Source organism: Nomascus leucogenys, chromosome 16 (assembly GCF_006542625.1).
Source record: "Nomascus leucogenys isolate Asia chromosome 16, Asia_NLE_v1, whole genome shotgun sequence".
In the NCBI taxonomy this organism is placed as follows: domain Eukaryota; kingdom Metazoa; phylum Chordata; class Mammalia; order Primates; family Hylobatidae; genus Nomascus; species Nomascus leucogenys.
Window position 1 is genome coordinate 33,680,968 of NC_044396.1, and position 21,013 is coordinate 33,701,980.

The 21,013-nt window shown below is 39.1% G+C and overlaps 1 protein-coding gene across 2 annotated transcripts in view; it reads left to right on the forward strand.

Annotated features, from left to right (window-relative positions):
- UBE2W (ubiquitin conjugating enzyme E2 W) overlaps positions 1–21,013 on the forward strand; it is an 89,028-nt gene that overhangs the window by 22,939 nt on the left and 45,076 nt on the right. The window lies entirely within an intron of this gene.

The following is a 21,013-nucleotide window of genomic DNA, read 5'->3' on the forward strand; positions in this document are numbered from 1 at the left end:
ATTTCTTTTTAAGTCATAGAACTTAAAAGCTCTGGAAGCTGCCTTTTGGTGTAGAGAGTTGAGCATCAATATTTATTCTAACAGTACGCCATGATCTACTTAGCTATATACCTGTTGTTTCTATATATATATTTTTTTTTTTTTACTCCTAGGCATTTGTATTGCCTCCCCTAATTTTATGGTATTCTTTAGTATAAATTTTTAAGAATGGTGTTACTAAGTCATAGAATCAATATTTTTCTTTCTTTTTTGAGACAGAGTCTCATGCTGTCACCCATGCTGGAGTGCAGTGGCACAATCAGGGTTCACTACAGCTTTGACCTCTCAGGCTCAAGTGATCCTCCCTCCTCAGCCTCCGGAGTAGCTGGGACTACAAGCGTGCACCACCACACCCAGCTAATTTTTTATTTTTTGTAAAGATGAGGGTCTTACTATGTTGCCCTGGATGGCCTTGAACTCCTAGACTCAAGTGATCTTCTCACCTTGGCCTCCCAAAATGCTAGGATTACAGGCATGACCCACCATGCCAGCTTTATTTACTTTATAAGAAAGTTGGTTAGGGTAAATTGTTTTAGGGTCATCTTTTATTTCTTTTATTTCCCATTTTATTTTTTTCCTTATTGTCATCTGTGAATATTAATACTACTTTAATATGTTTATTTGGAACTTTAAGCTTGAAAATAGTTGCATCTGCCAGCCCATCTCATTGTATTCTTTCAATAACAATCTGAGGTATTTAATTATGAAGATACTAAGGTACACATTGTTACTTATCCAAAGTTGCATGTATTATACACTCCTACAAATCAGATCTCGAGTTTCCAATTAAATATGTCTTGCTGGGTCAGGTGCAATGGTTCACACCTCTAATCCCAGTGCATTTTGAGGCCGAGGCAGGAGGATTGCTTAAGGCCAGGAGTTAAATTCCAAACCTGGGCAATATAGCAAGACCCTGTCTCTATAAAAAATAAACTAGCTGGGCATGGCGGCACGCACCTGTAGCCCAGTTGCTCGGGAGGCTGAGGCGGGAGCATTGCAGGGAGCTATGATTGTACCACTATATTCCATCCTGGGTAACTAAGACTTTGCCAAATAAATAATCCGTCTAACCAACTATTTTATCTTTCTTGTCAGGCTGCTATACCTCAGTACCTTAGACTGAGTAATTATAAACAACAGAAACTTAATCCTTACAGTTCTGGAGGCTGGGAAGTCCAAGATTCAGGGTGCCAGCAGATTCAGTAGTCCAGAATGGCACCTTCTGACTGTGTCTTCACATGGCAGCAAGGCAAACTAGCTCTCTGCCTTCTTATAGGCACTAATCCCCTTCACCAGTTTTCCACCCTTATGACCTAGTCACCTCCCAAAGGCTCCACCTCTTAATTCCAATACCTTGGGAATTAGATTTCAGCATATGAATTTTGGAGGGACATAAATGTTCAGACCATAGAATATCCCTTACAGCACCTAACTTAACAGTCTTAAAGTTTGCATTTTGCTTACATTTTGAAGAAATACATGACATGACATACCCTAGTATACTAATACATAGTTTACATAGTTCTTTTGTGAGATTTGTAGTTCAATTTGTTGGTCAAACCAAACTTCCCACCTTTTGAAGGTGGCATTATCAGTCATTTTATTCAGCGTATTTAATACTTTGTGCTAGACCTGGCTGTAGATTTTTCACCACATAACATGCTTTATGACATTTATGTAACTCTTAGTTTATATATATCAGTATCTTTGAAGGTAGCTAAGCCTGCCGAAACCTGGAAGGTAAAAAAATTTGAACTGTATTTTTACAAGAAAAAAAATTTATTCTTCCAAAGTAAAATAAAAATGGTTGGCTTAAACGAAACATTAACTCTGTCAGGCTTAGTGCTAATTACTGCTTTTCATCTATGGCATGAAATGCAGGGATCAATGAGAGGAAGATACAGAACTGTATTTTATTTCATTCTGAGTCAAGGTTTTCAGAAAACAAATATTTCATTTGGAGTGTTCATTTCCTGAATACCAGACAGATAACTTCTGAACTAGCTTGAGAAATTAAAATTTGATTCTAGGGTTGTAAACTCTTTGCCTCTTGGAGCCAAGCAGGTTTAAGGTACATGTACATACGTTGGATTCATGGTAGACAGCATACCCACCCTAAAGAGGGCAGCTCTATTTAAAGGGAATAGTCATTGTTCATTTCTGGCTGGTTCCGTTGTTTTGTTCTGTCAATCTGAATGTTCACAGGAAACTTGAACTGGTCAGGTCCAAAACTAATCTTAATCTCAGTTGCCTCCAACCCTTCGTAAACAGACCAGCTACCTGTATTGCTCCTTTTTCCTCTCCCTTCCCTCTCCTTTCTTCTTTCTCCTCGTCCCTCCTTTTTCCTTCCCCCTTCATTTTTAATCTTCCCTTCCTCCACCTTTTCTTTCCTTTTTTTTTTTAAAAAAAAAAAAAAAAAAAAAAAAAAAAAAAGACTGGGTCTTACTGTGTTGCCCAGGCTGGTCTTGAACTCCTGCCTCAGCCTCTCAAGTACTTGGGATTATAGGCCAAGAAGCCACCATGCCTAGCTTCTTCCTGTATTTCTTTTATAGTTAAGAACACTGTCATCAATCCAGGCTGATACTCTGGGGTCAGCATCATTTCTTCTCTTTCTCACTTTCCACATCCAGTTGTCACCAAATCTAGTTCATTCTGTATCCTAAGTAAGTCCTTTGATTCCTCCAGCTGTTCATTAGTAATGTCTCAACTGTAATTTTTTTCTAGTAGTTTTCAGCCTGTCTTCCCTGCCTTCAGTCTTAACTTCCAGTACATCTGCCACATTGTTGTCAGCATGATCACATTTTTATTTAAAAAAATATTTTCCACATGTTTATTGTTGAATATTAGAAAATACAGATTCATGGAAAGAAAAATCACTGCCCCAAGGAGATCACTGCATGGTGAGATTAAGGGGTGATTTTAATTTTTAAAAATGTATATTTTTTCCTGTATAGAGTAACACCCGTTGAAAACACAATCCCTTGTAAAATCTCTAATTCTGTACTCAGCATCTAGCTGATCTCTTCTTTCTCAGATATTTTACAATTTCATTTATCACCACCTTTCTCTCACGTTTATCCTTCTTTGCAATATTTACATATGCAGAAGTTTCTCCTAACAAACACCTGTCTCTGCCTCAGTTCTGCTACCACCCTGTTGCTCTTTCCCTTGACAGTCAAATTTAAGAGTGTCCAAAAAAAAAAAAAAAGATAATGAAACATGCATACAGAAGAACTTAAAAATCATAGGTGAGGCTGGGCATGGTGTCTTACACCTATAATTTCAGCACTTTGGGAGGCTGAGGTGGAAGGATCACTTGAGCCCAGGAGTTCAAGACCAGCCTGGGCAACATGGCGCAACCCTAGCTCTACAAAAATTAGCAGGGTGTGGTGGTGCGTGCCTGTGTTTCCAGCTACTTGGGAGGCTGAAGTGGGAAGATTACCTGAGCCCAGGAAGCAGAGGTTGCATTAAGCCGAGATTGCGCCACTGTACTCCAGCCTGGGCAACAGAGTGAGACCCTGTCTCAAAAAAAGTTAAATAAAAAATAAAAATGGAAATCATAGGTGAATATTTTAAAGAATATTTATAAAATATTCACATTGCTTAAGGAATAAAAGTTGCCATTACCTTTGAAGCCCCTTCTGTGTCCTTTTTTTTTTTTTTTTTTTTTAAATGTCCTGCCGATTGTACCTCACTACTTCCTTCCCACAGTAAATTGCTGTCTTGGATTTTATGTTTGTGATCCTTTATTTTTCCTTATATTTACTTTAAACAGTATATTTTGTTTTTAAACTTTAGGTAAATGGACTCATACTGTTAGTAATTCTTTCTGACTTTTATCATTTCAAGATTATATGATAGCAGTATATTTTTAAAGCTAAGTAAGTAGTATTTCATGGTATAAACTATCACACTTGATCAATTTTACTCCTAACATGTTATGAACAGTGCTGGTTTAAATGTTGTAACACATTTTCATGGTTTTCTCTTAGGGTATTGACCTACAAATGCAAGTGCTGGGTTATGGCATGTCTGTTCCATTTTACTAGATTAATGCCATCCTGTTCCAAAGTAATTACATCAGTTTATGCTCTTACTGGTAGTACATGAGTTCCCGGGATACCACGTTCTTCCCAACACTTGACTTATTTTGGTGAAAGATACTCCTTACGGTTCTATTATATTTCCTTAGCTAATAAGAATAATTGAGTATAATTGTATGTGTTTTGGGGCATTTGTGGCTCTTCTATTAAATGCCTATTAACTTTTGACTGTTTTTTCTCGATTCGGTTATCCTTTTGTTTGCTTTTTGGTCTACTTGAGCTGTTCATTACTTTGAGAGGTGTTACTAAAATCTATGAAGATAGACTTGTAGATTGTCCTTTGCTTATCTATTTTGAGGTTGTTATTAAGTGTATACAGGTTTTATGCCCATGGTGACTGTATCATTATATAGTTATTCTCTATCTTTTATTATTTTTGGCCTTAACGTTTGTTTCACTTGATAGTAACATAACAATGCCAGCTTTGTTTCTTAAAACTTATCCTAGTATCTTTTTTCTATCTTTTGACTCTGAACCTTTCTGTGCTGTTAACATTTTAGTAATATCTTTTAAAAAATCTCAAATAACTATACTTTTTAACCAATCTAATATTCTTTACTGTTTACTAAAGAACTTAGTCCAATTTTTAATGAGTAACTGATATAATAGGATTTATTTCTTTCCTTTTAAGTGCTTTTCATTTGTCTTCCTATGTCTGTGTCTTTCCTTATTTTGGATGGATTTGTTTTTCTGTTTTCTCATTCTATTTTTTCTACCTCTACTAGTTTGGAAGTTCCACACAATTTATTTTTTTTTTTATTTTTTTGAGATGGAGTTTTGCTCTTGTTGCCCAGGCTGGAATGCAGTGGCGCGATCTTGGCTCACTACAATCTCTGCCTCCGGGGTTCAAGTGATTCTCCTGTCTCAGCCTCCCAAGTAGCTGGGATTACAGGCACCCGCCACGATGCCTAGCTGATTTTTGTATTTTTAGTAGAAACGTTGGCCAGGCTGGTCTCGAACTCCTGACCTCAGGTGATCCACCTGCCTTGGCCTCCCAAAGTGCTGGGATTACAAGAGTGAGCCACCACTCCTGGCTTACAATTTTTTTTAGATGTTACTTTAGCTGTTTTTTTTGCATTTATTTTACTGTTATTTTTTATTGAAAACTTTGTTATGAAAAATCTGAAGCGTGCAGAAAAGTAGAAAGAAACAGTGTAACACCTAGCTTTTGTGTAGATTCAAAAATTAACATTTTCCATATTTGCTTTTTCTTTTTTTGTTTAATAAACTTTTTTTGCTTTTGTTGACAGCTTTATTGTGAAATAATTCACATAACATACTCATCCATTTAAAATGACTTTTAATATATTCGTGGAGTTATGCAACTATCACCACAGTCAATTTTAGATCAGTTTGATACATGTTTTTACGGAAATACAACAAACAGGAAAATGCACAAATCTACATGTAAAGTTCATATATTCACAAAGTGAATACACCTTTGTAATCACCATACATAAAAAAATAGAATGGTAGCTCCACCTTGGAAGCCTCCCTTATGTCCATTCCTAAGCACTACTTCCTCCCTCTCCTAAAGATAATCACATCCTGATTTCTTCTTTGTTTTTCTTTAGAGACAGGATCTCACTCTGTCACCCCTGTTGGTGTGCAGTGGTGAGATCACAGCTCATGGCAGCCTCCAATTCCTAGGCTTAGGTGTTCCTCCCACCTTAGTCTCCTGTCTCCTGAGTAATTGAGACCACAGGCACACACCAGCATACCTGGCTAATTTTTTTATTATCTGTAGAAACATGGTCTCCCTGTGTTGCCCAGGCTAGTTTCAAACTCCTGGAAAGCTATCCTCCCACCTCAGCCACCCAGAGTTCTGGGATTACAGGCATGAGCCACCATGCCCAGCTTACATTCTGATTCTAATACTGTAGATTGCTTTTGCCTGTTTGTGGGCTTTACATAAATGAAATTATACTGTGTATTTATTTTTTTGTCTGACATCATTTGCTCACATTAATTTGTGAGATCTATGATCTGTGTTGTAGTAATTCACTTTTATTGCCATGTATGAATATACAGTTTACTATTTATTTATTTATTTATTTATTTATTCTGAGACAGAGTTTTGCCCAGGCTGGAGTGCAATTGGCATGATCTTGGCTCACTGCAACCTCGGCCTCCCAGGTTCAAGCGATTCTCTTGCCTCAGCCTCCCGAGTAGCTGGGATTACAGGCATGCGCCACGACACCCAGCTAATTTTGTATATTTAGTAGAGATAGGGTTTCTCCGTATTGGTCAGGCTGGTCTCGAACTCCCGACCTCAGGTGATCCACCTGCCGCAGCCTCCCAAAGTGCTGGGATTACAGGCGTGAGCCATGGTGCCCAGCTATTTTTTTTTTTTTTTTTTTGAGACAGAGTTTCACTCTTGTTGCCTAGGCTGGAGTTCAATGGCACGATCTCGGCTCATGGCAACCTCCACCTCCTGGGTTCAAGCAATTCTCCTGCCTCAGCCTCCCGAGTAGCTGGGATTACAGGTGCCTGCCACCATGCCTGGCTAATTTTTGTATTTTTAGTAGAGACGGGATTTCACCACGTTGGCCAGGCTGGTCTCGAACTCCTGACCTCAGGTGATCCACCTGCCTCGGCCTCCCAAAGTGCTGGGATTACAGGCGTGAGCCACAGCGCCCGGCCGCAATATACTCATTTTACTGTTGATGATGGACACTTGAGTTTTTTCTTATTTGGGCCTGGTCACATATAATGCTGCTATAAACATCCTCCTTGTACCTGTGTTTTGTTGAACGTATTTGCTAGGTATACCTTGGAATGGAATTGGTGGGTGAGAGCATATGTCTATATCCAAGTTTACAAAAAAATAGCAAGTAGTTTTATAAAATTGTTTACCAGTTTACACTTCTACCAGCCATGTATGAGAGCTTCAGTTCCTGTACATACCTACCAAGCTAGTCTTAATCAGTTTATTGAATGTTAACCATTACTTATTGTAGTGTGGCTTTAATTTGCATTTATCTGATAACCAGTGAGGTTGCGTTTCTTTTCCTGTTTTTATTGGCCACTATAGTGTTTTTGTGAATTGTGAATTATAGACTTTTGCTTATTTTTCTGTTTGGTTAGTTGGGTTTTTTTTTTTTTTTTTTGAGACAGAGTCTCACTCTGTCGCCCAGGCTGGAATGCGGTGGTGCAATCTTGGCTCACTGCAACCTCTGCTTCCCTGGTTCAAGCGATTCTCCTGCCTCAGCCTCCCAAGTAGCTGGGATTACAGGTGTGTGCCACCACGTCCAGCTAATTTTTTGTATTTTTAGTAGAAATGGGGTTTTGTTAGCCAGGATGGTCTCAATCTCCTGAGACTTCGTGATCCACCCGCCTCGGCCTCCCAAAGTTCTGGGATTACAGGCTTGAGCCACTGCACCCGGCCCAGTTAGTTTTTTATGTTAATGATTTGTAGCCATTATGGTAGCTAATTTAACATACATACTTACTATAATCTAAAGTTTATCTGCATGTTTGTACTCTTCTTAAACAGTATGGCCTTAAAATGCTTTAACTCCCCATCACCTGCTTCCAAATTTATGTGTTGAATGCCTTGTAATTTCGTTCTATCTTGTTTTGTTTTACAAATTAGACATTTTGTGCTCATATTCTTATCACATCCAAAATTTAAAAAAGATCTAAAAACTAAAATTTTTTTTGTAAGTTGGTCACAAACTTTCCTGGTGGCAAAGCCTGTGACCTTGGGGCATTAGATTGCAGTATTCCTAAAAATCCTGTATATTTTAAGTATTCACATATTTTAGTGCTGAGTACTAACGTGTTTGGTGGCGTGCTGCTTTATAAACTTTTTTTAAATCTAAAAAATTTTTAATTTTGAAACATCTGCCCCAAAGAGTTTTTTCTTTTTCTTTTTCTTTTTTTTTTGAGCTGGAGTTCCGCTCTTGTTGCCTAGGCTGGAGTGCGGTGGCGCAATATTGACTCACTGCGACCTCTGCCTCCCAGGTTCAAGCGATTCTCCTGCCTCAGCCTTCTGAGTAGCTGGGACTACAGACATCAGTCACAACGCCTGGCCAATTTTGTATTTTTAGTAGAGGCGAGGTTTCACCATGTTGGTCATGCTGATCTCGAACTCCTGACCTCAGGTGATCTACCTGCCTCAGCCTCCCAAAGTGCTGGGGTTATAGGTGTGAGCCACTGTGCCCATCCAAGAGCTGTTTCATAAGGAACTGTGGGCCTGTATTGTTTTATTCACTGTTTAGATGTACACACTTTAAGTGTCTGCCCACCATTCTTTCATCTCAGATCTGTCCCTTGGGATCATTTTCCAGAAGGAATTCAGGGTTTAATCTTTTGTTGGTTACTGTTGGTAGTAAACTGTTTTGTCTGCACATATCTTTATTTCATCCATTTTTTTTTTTAAACTTAGTTTTGCTTGGTATAGGAGTTTAAATTGGCGGTTAGTTTTACTTACATAAAATATATTTTTACTGATTTCTAGTGCTGACATCATTGTTCTTAAAATGGTATCCTTCTAATTTCTATAACTTTGTAGGTAATCTGTCTTTTGTGTATGGCATTAGAATTAGTTCTTTTTAATTGGTGTTTTATGCTTTCACAGTGATGTTTAAGTTTGGATTTCTTCTGCTTATGCTGCTTAGAATTAATTGGGCTTCATTGACCTGAAGGCTGACGTCTTTAACAATTCTGGGAGATTCTCAGGCATTATTATTATTGTTGTTACTATTATTTTTTTTGAGATGGAGTCTTGCTCTATCGCCAGGCTGAAGTGCAGTTGCACAATCTTGACTCACTGCAACTTCTGTCTCCCAGGTTCAAGCGATTCCCCTGCCTCAGCCTCCCGAGTAGATGGGACTACAGGCATGCACCACCAAGCATTATTATTTAAGAAACATTTATAGAAAATGTTGCTTTCTGTTCTCTAATTTTTTGTTTTTGTTTTTTTTTTTTGGTCTCTCTACCTTTCTTTCATGTTTTCATTATCTATTTCTCTGAGTTATATCCTGGGTAATTTCTTCAGACCATCTTCCTAAGTAGAAATTCTTTCTTCGCCTGTGTTTAGTTTCTTTACTCATTGAGGTTTTCCTTTTTTCTTTTAAAGAGACAGGGTCTCTCTCTGTCACTCAGGCTGGAGTGCAGTGGCTAGATCATAGCTCACTATAACCTGAACTCCTGGGCTCAAGAAATCTTTCCACCTCAGTTTCCAGAGTAGCTAGGACTACAGGCGCATACCACCACCGTGCCGGGCAAATTTTTTATTTTTTTGTAGAGATGTGGTCTTGCTGTGTGGCCCAGGTTGGTATTACACACCTGGCTGCAAGTGATCTTCCTGCCTTGGCCTCCAAAAGTGTTTGGATTACAGGCACAAGCCATTGTGCTGGGTGAAAAAATTTTTATTTAGATGTAATTTACATGCCATAAAATAGTCCCATTTCTACACTCGATAATTTAAATTTATTTACTCTGTTGTGCAACCATACCCATAATCTAACTTTAGAACATCTTTATCGTGCCCAAAAAGCAACCTTTGTGTCTGTAAATAGTCACTCTCCATTATCCTTTCCCCAGCCCCTGGCAACCACCAGCTTACCTTCTGTCTCTACAGATTTGCCTATTATAGACATTTCATATCAGTGATATCATACAATATGTGGTCTTTTGTGACTGGCTTCATTCAAAAACATCATAATGTTTTCGAGGTTCATTTGTGTTGTAAAATGAGTCAGTACTTCATTCTTTTTGAAGGCGAAATAATATTCCATTGCATGGTTGTAACATTTTGTTCATTCTTCAGTTAGTAGGCATTTGGGTTGTTTTTTGGCATTATGAATAATGCTGCTATGAATGTTTGTATATATGTTTTTGAGTGAACGTGTTTTCATCATCCATGGAGTTATTTTTTAATTATACAAAAAATACACTTCTACATTTTTGTAAAACAGCCAAATAATATAAAGGTATGTGTAGTGCAAACAGTATGTCCTCTTTCTCCACTGAGTACAAAATAATTGAATGTGTTTTTGGTCCTTTGTATCCATTTATATGTTTGTGTAATTACACCTCTTTTATTTTAACATAAATTACATGTATTTTTGAGGCTTGCTTTTCCTTTATTTCAGTATGTTTTGGAGTTCTTTATTTTTTTGTCAGTACTCAGTCCACGTCATTTTTTTTTTTTTTTTTTTTTTTTTTTTTTCTGAGACTGAGTCTTCCTCTGTCGCCCAGGCTGGAGTGCAGTGGCGCCATCTCTGCTCACTGCAAGCTCCGCCTCCTGGGTTCACACGATCCTCTTGCCTCAGCCTCCCAAGTAGCTGGGACTACAGGCGCCCGCCACCACGCCTGGCTCATTTTTTGTATTTTTAGTCAAGACGGGGTTTCACCATGTTAGCCAGGATGGTCTCGATCTCCTGACCTTGTAATCCACACACCTCGGCCTCCCAGAGTGCTGGGATTACAGACATGAGCCACCGCACCTGGCCCCACATCATTCTTAACGGTTGCATAGTCTTAGTTGCTATGCTATAATTTGTGTAATTTACCTATTGATAGATATATATTTCTAGATTTTGTTTACAGTGAAGCTATTTTATATGTATCTTTCTACGATTCTGAGTAGTGAAATTATTGCCTCAAAGGATAGAACTTGAATTTCTCCAGGACTTACATTTGTGTTTGTTTCTGCCGGTTGCCTTGAGGCCACTACTTCCTGGACTACTTTTGATTAAATCCTTGCTTAATGTTCTCAGGTAGCAGGAATTCAGCTATGAATCCTTGTGGGTTGAGGTTATGAAATTTCAGGCGAGAATTTTTTTCTTCCTTCACCCATTGCTAAGTTTAAAGTAGGCAAATTTCATTGTTGTCTCTTTGCCCATTTTCTTGTTCACCTTTACATTGAGGGATCATAGTTTCAGGTAGCTCCTCTGTTAGCATCTTCACTTTGGTTTTGCTGTTGGATTTGTTTGAAATCTCTATGGCAAAATCCAGTCCTAATCCTTACATTTCAGAGTTCCTGCGTTCACTTTGTCTTTGCTTTCTCTGTAATTATCCGGGGTGTATACTCTGCCATTGTGCTGGAAAAGAAAGTCTGGTTAGTCCTTGAGACATATTCTTCCTTGGCTTTGTGCATACCACAGTCCTGGTTTTTCTCCTCTCACCACTCTTCTTTTGGACACTACTGTACTCTGAAAGCATGGAGAAATTATTGGCACATTTGTCTCCTTTTGTGGGCTGTGGGCTCTTAAGAGCAGAAACCATTAAGTCCTGACACTTTTTTCATTTCTGTCAGACTTTTAAAAAGTTTAGCTTAAACTAAGAACGAATACCTACATTGCATTCTCCTTCCTGAAAGGGAAAACAGTTTTAATAAGTAACTGTTAGAAATGTCATCAGAATTCAGTAGGAGAGAAAATGCTTCCTTACTCTGCGTGAGTTTAGTTCTGTTTAAAAAAAAAAAATAGTAAAGCTAATTCGTTGCCTCACATTTCCTTCTGAAAGGAGAAATGGCCACTGTTAGAATTGTTTCTTAATGTTGTTAGGGAAAAATAATATCAACTTATTGGTGCAGTGCTATTAATATTAATGTGTATGGTGTTCCTATTTTTTCCATCACGCGCTCCTATTTTTAATCTTCCATCTTTAGTTGGTTGTTAGATAAAATTGGAGAAAACATTCTTGGTCATTTTATATACAATTGTATTAGCAACCATTGTATATTCCCACATTTTTAATGTTTTTTTCTTCTCTTGTTTGTACTTTTAACTTCCCTGAATGAGGATTTCTACCCTTTAGGATAGTTTCTCAAAGTGTCAACTTGAGATAAAACTTTACAAAATGTGAGACCTCTATGCCTCCCCCATCCCCTTAATTTGCTTTTTCTTCATATTTTAATATATCATATAGTACAGTAGAGCCTTGAAACAACAGTTTGAACTCTGTGGGTCCATTTCTATGCAGATTTTTTCCCCCAATTGCCAGCATTTTATACCTGAGTATCGGAGAATTGACTTTTATCTGTATGCAGGTTCAGCCCCTGGGATATGTGGATTTTGGTATGCAAAAGGGGCAGGGCTGGAATCAAGCTCCTGAGGATACAAAAGAACAACTGGATACTTACTTGCTTTGTTTTTATTTATTGACTATCTCTTCCCTCACTGGAAAGTAAATTTTACAAAGTAAGGAATTTTATCAATTTCTTGGTTGATATTTTGCCATTATTAGCATCTCAGAGGGATATATTTTGTTCTTCCAGTTTTGACTCATAACCACAAGAGTATCATTTGAATTTTTTGTGCTTTAATTTTCAACATGTGTTAATGTGGGATAATAATTTCAGAAATGAATTAGCCTAGAAGCCAAACTAATTTAGAAATGAATGAGCTTTGGCCGGGTGTGGTGGCCCATGCTTGTAATCCCAGCACTTTGGGAGGCCAAGGCAGGTGGATCAGGAGGTCAGGAGATAGAGACCATCCTGGCTAACATGGTGAAACCGCGTCTCTACTAATAATACAAAAAGTTAACCAGGCATAGTGGCAGGCACCTGTAGTCCCAGCTACTCAGGAGGCTGAGGCAGGAGAATGGTGTGAACCTGGGAGGCAGAGCTTGCAGTGAGCCGAGATCATGCCACTGCACTCCAGCCTGGGTGACAGAGCAAGACTCCTTCTTGGGGGGAAAAAAAAGAAAAATGAATGAGCTTTTGGCCAGGCACGGTGGCTCACACCTGTAATCCCAGTGCTTTGGGAGGCCAAGGCAGGTGGATCACTTGAGGCCAGGAATTCGAGACCAGCTTGGCCAACATGGTGAAACCCTGTCTCACCATGTTTAAAATACAAAATTTAGCCACATGTAGTGATGCATGCCATGAGTCCCAGCTACTTGGGAGGCTGAGGCATGAGAATCGCTTGAGCCCAGGAAGTAGAGTAGAGGCTGCAGTGAGCCAAGATTGCACCACTGTACTCCATCCAGCCTGGGTGGCAGAGCAAGATTCTGTCTCAAAAAAAAAAACTAAACCAAAAAATAAATGAATGAGCTATTTAAGATGCTATTTTAAATACTTGTGGGTGTTTTGTTTTGTTTTGTTTTGTTTTGTTTTTTTTTGAGATGGAGCCTTGTGCTGTCGCCCAGGCTGGAGTGCAGTGGCGCGATCTCGGCTCACTGCAACCTCTGCCTCCTGGGTTCAAGAAATTCTCCTGCCTCAGCCTCCCGAGTAGCAGAAATTACAGGCATGTGCCACCATGCCCGGCTGATTTTTTGTAATTTTGTTTAGTAGAGATGGGGTTTCACCATGTTGGTCAGGTTGGTCTCAAACTCCTGACCTCAAATGATTAACCCACCTTGGCATCTCAAAGTGCTGGGATTACAGGTGTGAGCCAATGTGCCAAAATGTTTTTTTTTAAACTAGGAGCATTTTTAAAAAATGTCTTCCATGATTCAGAATAACCAGGAGCATTTCATGTGATGTAGTATTCATTCTAAACAGTAATGTTCCCTACTGAAGAACTAAGTAGTAGTGCTTTTTCAGTACTGATATACCTATCATCTCAGCTCTCTGAAATAGCAAATTTAAACTAATATGTAAATATGGGCATTTGTTACCGGTGGAGGGTGTCCAGGTTCTTGGCGTTTTGAAGAAAGAATTGGACAAAATGCACAAACAAAGCAAGGAAAGAATGAAACAACAAAAGCAGAGCTTTATTGAAAATGAAAGTACACTCCACAGGGTTGGAGTGGCCAGAGCAGCCGCTTAAGGGCCCCAGATACAGAATCTTCTTGGGTCCAAATACCCCCTAGAGGTTTCCCATTGGCCACTTGGTGTTCACTTCATGTAAATGAAGGGGTGGCCCACAGTCTGATTAGTTGCAGAAAGCAGTCAATCAGAGGCTGAAGTGATATTACAAAGGTTACAGTCCTGTACAAACATCTGATTGACCTTTGAGGTGAAGCAACCTTTACAGTGATTCTTGGAGAGGTGACAGTGCAAAATAGGGAGAAGTGGGTATCCTTTTGATGTTACATAAATTTTCTCCTCAACCCCTGTAGTAAGTCCCAGTCATAGGGGAGAGTAAATTTCAGGAATAATCCTTCACATGCATTCAAGCAGAAAAAAGGTTTAGGAACTGAACCCGTGTCATCTCTTTTTCTTTCCTTAGAAACGTCTCACTCTGTTGTGCAGGCTGGTCTCGAATTCCTGGGCTTAAGTAATTCTCCTGCTTTGGCCTCCTAAAGTGCTGGGATTACAGGTGTGAGCCACTGTGCCTGGGCTGGTGTCACTCTTAAGTTCAGGGTGACATATCCCAGGCTGCTGTAGTGATCTAGAGTAGAGATTTTCAACCAAGGTATTATGACATACAGATCTGGCATTCCGTTTTGTGGTATGTCCCAATACATTGACATTGACAATAGTTAATTATGGAATTTGTCAATGATTTTCTTACCAGGGGAAAAAAAAAGGAATAAATTAGCATGGTTTCATATTTATTTTTATGATGAGGAAGGAGAGAAAGGGAGCTGGCTGCTAGCTGGACTATAAAACCACTGAAAAGCCGAGCCAGTTCTGAAAGTTTGTAATCATTTATCTCTTGCGGTATTTAGATGTATCAGAATCCTTCTTACTGAATTTGTAAACCTACTTGGGTATCTTAGAAGAGCTCAGATTCTTGGGCGCTTTGCAGACTTGAACCAACACAAGATAAGGGCTAGAGTTTTCAGGTTTTCTCCAGATTTGAGATGGCTTCAAAACATTTACATTCTGGACCTGACTGGCTTTTTTGGATGGAAGAATTAAAAAAAGGAAACAGTCTTTTCTGGAATGAGATTCTTTTGCAAATAACTTTAGGCCTTTTCGCCCTGGGAGGATAGATGTCTGTGCACTCCTATGCAAATTCTGGGAATAAAGTGCATATTTAAAGATTTACTGAAGTCATGTGTTTTGGGGTAGGTGTTAAATACCAAGATAAGAATCAGTTATTAAATTTACTCAGGGCTGGGGGTGCAATGGCTCACGCCTGTCATCCTAGCACTTTGGGAGGCTGGGGTGGGAGGATCACTTGAGACCAGCCCGGGCCTAAAACCTGTCTCTACAAAGTGTGTATTTTTAAATCAGTTTAAAAAATTTACTCAGAAACATAGTTGAAGTTTTATTTTTCAGTAGACTTAGGAAAATTAAACTCTTTAATACCACTTCATAGATTTTTGTTTTTTTTTTTAAGACAAGAGTCTTAATCTGTTGCCCAAACTTGAGTGCAGTGGCACGATCTTGGCTCACTGGAACTTCTGCCTCCTGGGTTCAAACATTTCTCCTGCCTCAGCCTTCTGAGTAGCTGGGATTACAGACACATGCCACCACGCCTGGCTAATTTTTATGTTTTTAGTAGAGACAAGGTTTCTCTATGTTGGCCAGGCTGATCTCAAACTCCTGACCTCAGGTGATGCACCTGCCTCGGCCTCCCAGAGTGCTGGGATTACAAGCATGAGCCACCACACCCGACCCACTTCATTTTTTTAAATGCACTTTTTCCATATTTTAACATCTTTCAAATCAGGATATGTGTTATTGATGGTGTGTCATTGTTTAATTGGCAGCAGTTTTTCTTTCCTAGTGACACATAAAATGATGATGCATCTTAACAATTGATGGCGTGTCTTAGATTCAGAGGAGAGTAGTATATTTGTGGTTAATTTTCCCATACCTCACCAATTTAGGGACAGACAAGGGTAATATTTGGCTATGAACCACTGCAACACTAATTTCTCATGTCCTCTTCTCCCTTTTCCCCCATGGTTTCTGGGTGTTTCTGCTGCTTTACTTACAGTACTTAACATTCTGCAGTTATTTTCCATTTTGTAGTTATCTCAATCTGTAGCTGCCATTTTCCCTCCCACTTGGGAAAGCAGGCCAGTATGGCCATGATGGTTTTATAAGCCGGTGGTGTCATACCTTTAGCAAGTGTTCTATCCTAAATACTAGTGTTTCTTACCAAATTTGTTAATACTTTGTCTTCATTTATAGGTGAATGCAGCCTCATGTGATTATAGCTTTCTGAATTGTATGACCTCTAAAAGGTCTTACTAGTTCTTCATATTTACAAACAAAATGTGAATTTTCATTTCTCTTTACATGCAACTCTTTAAATCATTTTCTTTCAGCTCTTCTATGTCTACATTTGGGAAACTTAGAACTAGTTCTTTAGGATCACGACTTCAGGATTTTTCCTGCCCTGTCTAATGAACTGTTGTTCTGGGAAGAATACAACTAAGGGTGAATTCCCTGTTTTTGTGAATCTGCAGAACAGATACTACACATTGCTTGACCTTTCATTCTTTGTATCTTTTTTAAAAATGTTTTATTTGTGAGTGTAGTATGTACTCATTTAACCCCCCAAATGCTGGCCCTTCTCTCTTTCTATTTCAGGGGATGTGAATATGCAAGGCAGTTTATTGCCTAGTAGCTAAGAAGGCTGGGGGCTGGCATGAATTGTCTTTTTTTAATGTAATAATTCCACTCCCTCAGTAAAAAAACATGGTCCAGTGAATGTCTTAGATGGTGACTTAGTGATATTGATGAGGAAGTAGATGACAGTCCCTTCTGGGATGAAGGGGAGGATGGAGCAGTGGTCCTGTATTGTCTATCAGTGCGTAACAAACCCTTAAACTCAGCGATTTAAAACAACAAATGTTATTTCACAGTTCCGAGGGTCAGAAATCAGAGGCGTAGTTGTTTGATTCTGGCTTAGGGTCCCTCTTGAGTTTGCAAGTAAGGTACTGGCTAAGGCAGTAGTCATCTGAAAGCTTCACTTGAATTGAAGGATCTGCCTACAAATCATTCACGTGGTTATTGGTAGGAGGTTTCAGTTCCTCACTATGAAGGCCTCTGAATTAGGCTGTTCTCAACATGATAGCTTGATTCCTCCAGGGCAAGTGATTTGAGAGAGAGAATTACCCAAGACAGAAACCATAGTTTTTTGTTTTGTTTGTTTTTTGAGGCGAAGTCACACTCTCTCACCCAGGCTGGAGTGCAGCGGCTTGATCTTGACTCACTGCAACCTCCACCTCCCAGGTACAAGCAATTCTCCTGTCTCAGCCTCCCAAGTAGCCGAGATTACAGACGCATGCCACCACGCCCAGCTGATTTTTTGTATTTTTAGTAGAGACGGGTTTTCACCATATTGGTCAGGCTGGTCCCGAACTCCTGACCTCAGGTGATTCACCCGCCTCGGCCTCCCAACGTACTGGGATTACAGGCGTGAGCCACCGCGCATGGCCACAGAAACCATAGTTTTTAAAATAATCTAATCTTGGTAGTGACACACCATTTCTGCTGTATTCCATTGGTCACACAGATCAACTCTGAGGGAGGGAACTACACAAGGGTGTGAATACTAGGACCTTTAGAGTTTGTTGGGAATTATCTTGAAAGTTGGCTATCACAGGTCCCTTCCTTTGTGGAGATGAAAGAAGTCTAAGGCTTGAAAACTTTTTTTTTTTTTCCTATAGAACCCTTTACCATTATGTTCAGGAGACCAGGGATAATTATACCAATAAAGCGCTTTTTTAGTTTAGTTTGCTTTTATTGTCTTGTGTTTCGCTTGGTAGTTATGCAGATTGATTCTCCTTTATATTCTTGCTTCTTCTACTAAGGATTATCCTTCTTGACTTAGTAAAGTTCTCAAGATCTGGAAGATTTCTGCAGCAGTGTTTCCCAAAATATGGTCCTTGAAACAAGGCTTGAGACACTCTATACTCAAAGGGTTCTGTTATCTTTGGAAACTTCTTTGTTGTTGTTGGGTGTTTTTTGTTTATTTTATTTTATCGAGATGGAGTCTTGCTCTGTAGCCCAGGCTGCAGTGCATTCGCGTGATCTAGGCTTACTGCAACCTCCGCCTTGAGAACTTTACCCTGGTCTCCTGAACATAATGGTAAAGGGTTCTATAGAAAAAAAAAAAAAAAGTTTCTCCCAACCCTTAGACTTCTTTCATCTCCACAAAGGAAGGGACCTGTGATAGCCAACTTTCAAGATAATTCCCAACAAACTCTAAAGGTCCTAGTATTCACACCCTTGTGTGAATACTGGGTTCAAGCTATTCTTGTGCCTCAGCCTCCCGAGTAGCTGGGATTACAGGCGCATGCCACCACTCCTAGCTAATTTTTGTATTTGTATCGCCATGTTGCCCAAGCTAATCTTGAACTCCTGACCTCGGGCATAACATGCTCCTTGACCTCCCAAAGTGCTGGAATTACAGGCTTGAGCCACTATGCCTGGCCTTGTTTAATTTTATTAGAGACAAGTTCTTGCTGTGTTGCCCAGGCTGGACTCCAACTTCTAGACTCAAACAATTCTCCTGCCTCAGCCCCCTGAGTAGCTGGGACTACAGGCATGCATCACTGTGCCCAGCTATTTTTGGAAACCTCTTCATGTCATCTTCTTTTCTTCCCTTTGGACATTGACTGTACAAGTTAGTATATGGAAAGTTCTGTTGAAGAAGCCAGTTCTTTAACCCAGTTTTTAAAAAAATGTACGTGATCACAGAACCCTCATTTGTGAATATCAGTAGAAAATAATTAAAACCTTGTTCTAACATAGAAATTTGCATAAATTTGTCTTTATTCAAAACAAATTATTTAAGCAAATTTAAAGTCCATTACAATGATTCACAACACAGTTTTCTATCTGTAGTGGTGTTGGATGGCTAAGCTTATTTTAAGTGTCATAAATTGAAAAGACCTCGAAACATTACTTACTGATAGTAACATTTCATTGTCCAGAAAAAACAAAAACCAATTTTTAAGCAGAGAACTCTTAAGAAATGAACAGATATCCATACTTGTTTTCTTCACTTTAAGAAAAGACTTTTGCTGGGTATAGTGGCAGTGCCTGTTGTCCCAGCTATTTAGAAAGCTGCAGCAGGAGTTCTGGGCTGTCGTGCATTATGTCGATTGGGTGTCCACATTCAGTTTGGCATCAATATGGTGACCTCTTAGGAGCGAGGGACCACCAGGTTGTCTCAGGAGGAGGGGTGAACGATCCAGGTCAGAAACAGAGCAGGTCAAAACTCCCATGCCAATCAGTAGTGGGATTGCACCTGTGTACTCCAGCTTGGGCAACATAGCGAGACCCTGTCTCTGAAAAAAAAGTCATATTAAGACTCTATAATCTTGCATGCAATTTTAATAACATTAGTTATTTGGTTTTAAAATTCATAAATTAGGGACTACTGTGTTTTGTTTTGTTTTGTTTTGTTTTTGCCTGGTTGTACACTGAAAAAGCATGTTCACTGATAACAAGGGAAGAGGTATACTATAAAAGCTGTACAAATAAGTATGCAAAATACATAGCCATTTTGGGATACCTAGTATGTAGGAAGAAAACCTTAACATATCTCAGATCATAATATGTTGTATTCTGATGTTCTACTATAAATGATGTTCATTAACAATAACCTTGAAATATTAAACTATGTGCAGGTGATCATTATATATTAAAATTACTTTAAAATTTTTTTTGAAATTTATATGTATATATAAAATCGTTTAAAATTTTATTAATATTTTCTTTTCTTTTTTCTTATTTCATTCGCATCACAAAGCATAAAATTTTCGAAGGCTTTTTGCATAAAGGGTTACTTTTAGAGTTTCTCTGGAAAACTTGTCTGTGAAATGACATTTTTTAAGGATTATAGAGAACTATGGCTTTTTTTTTTTTTTTTTTTTTTTTTTTTTTTTTTTTTTTTTTTTTTTTTTTTTGAGACGGAGTCTCACTCTGTCACCCAGGCTGGAGTGCAGTGGTGCAATCTCAGCTCACTGCAACCTCTGCCTCCCGGGTTCAAGCGATTCTTCTGCCTCTGCCTGCCGAGTAGCTGGGACTACCGGCACGCGCCACCACACCTGGCTAATTTTTTGGTATTTTTAGTAGGGTTTCACCATATCGGCCAGGCTGGTCTCGAACTCTTGACCTTGGGATCCTCCTGCCTTGGCCTCCCAAAGTGCTGGGATTACAGGCATGAGCCACCACACCCAGCCGAACTATGGCTCTTATAATTAGAAAGCAGCAAGGAAGCACTGCTAAAACTTTAAGCACCTTTAACTCAAGCTGTTAAGACCTTACGCAGGTTGAGCATCCCCAGTCTGAAATGTGAAATGCTCCAAAATCTGAAATATTTTGAGTAGCAACATGACACTCAAAGGCAATGTTCATTGGAGCATTTCAGTTCTGGCTTTTTAGATTTGAGATGCTCAACCAGTAAATCCGAAACAGTTCTGGTTACAAGCAGTTCAGATAATGGCTACTCGACCTATAACCTCAATATAGTAGCTATGATGTCTTGATGTTGTATAGGTAACTGCCTATTCGTCATAACTGCTTTACAGCATCAGTGTTGAAATACTTTTTCCAGTGTGGAAGAAATCAATTTGTTTTGTGAACTGAAACTTCAAAGCTATTTTTTTAATGTAAGATTAGCCATTATGCAAAACTTACTGGTCAAGCAGTTAATAAAATACACATATCCCATTGAAGAGTTTTGCACCTTTCAGTTTTGGTACATAGCAAGGCAATTATAAACCCTGAAAGTTGATTTGCTTCTTTTTGTTATGATTTTTTATTCTAATTTTTGTTTTATTTTTTATTTTATTTATTTATTTTTTTTTTTTTTGAGACGGAGTCTCGCTCTGTCGCCCAGGCTGGAGTGCAGTGGCGCAATCTCGGCTCACTACAAGCTCTGCCTCCCGGGTTCACGCCATTCTCCTGCCTCAGCCTCTCCGAGTAGCTGGGACTACAGGCGCCCGCCACCACGCCCGGCTAATTTTTTTTTTTTTGTATGAGACAGAATCTCACTCTGTAACTTAGGCTGGAGTGCAGTGGTACAACTATAGTTTGCTGCAGACTTGGCCTCCTGGGC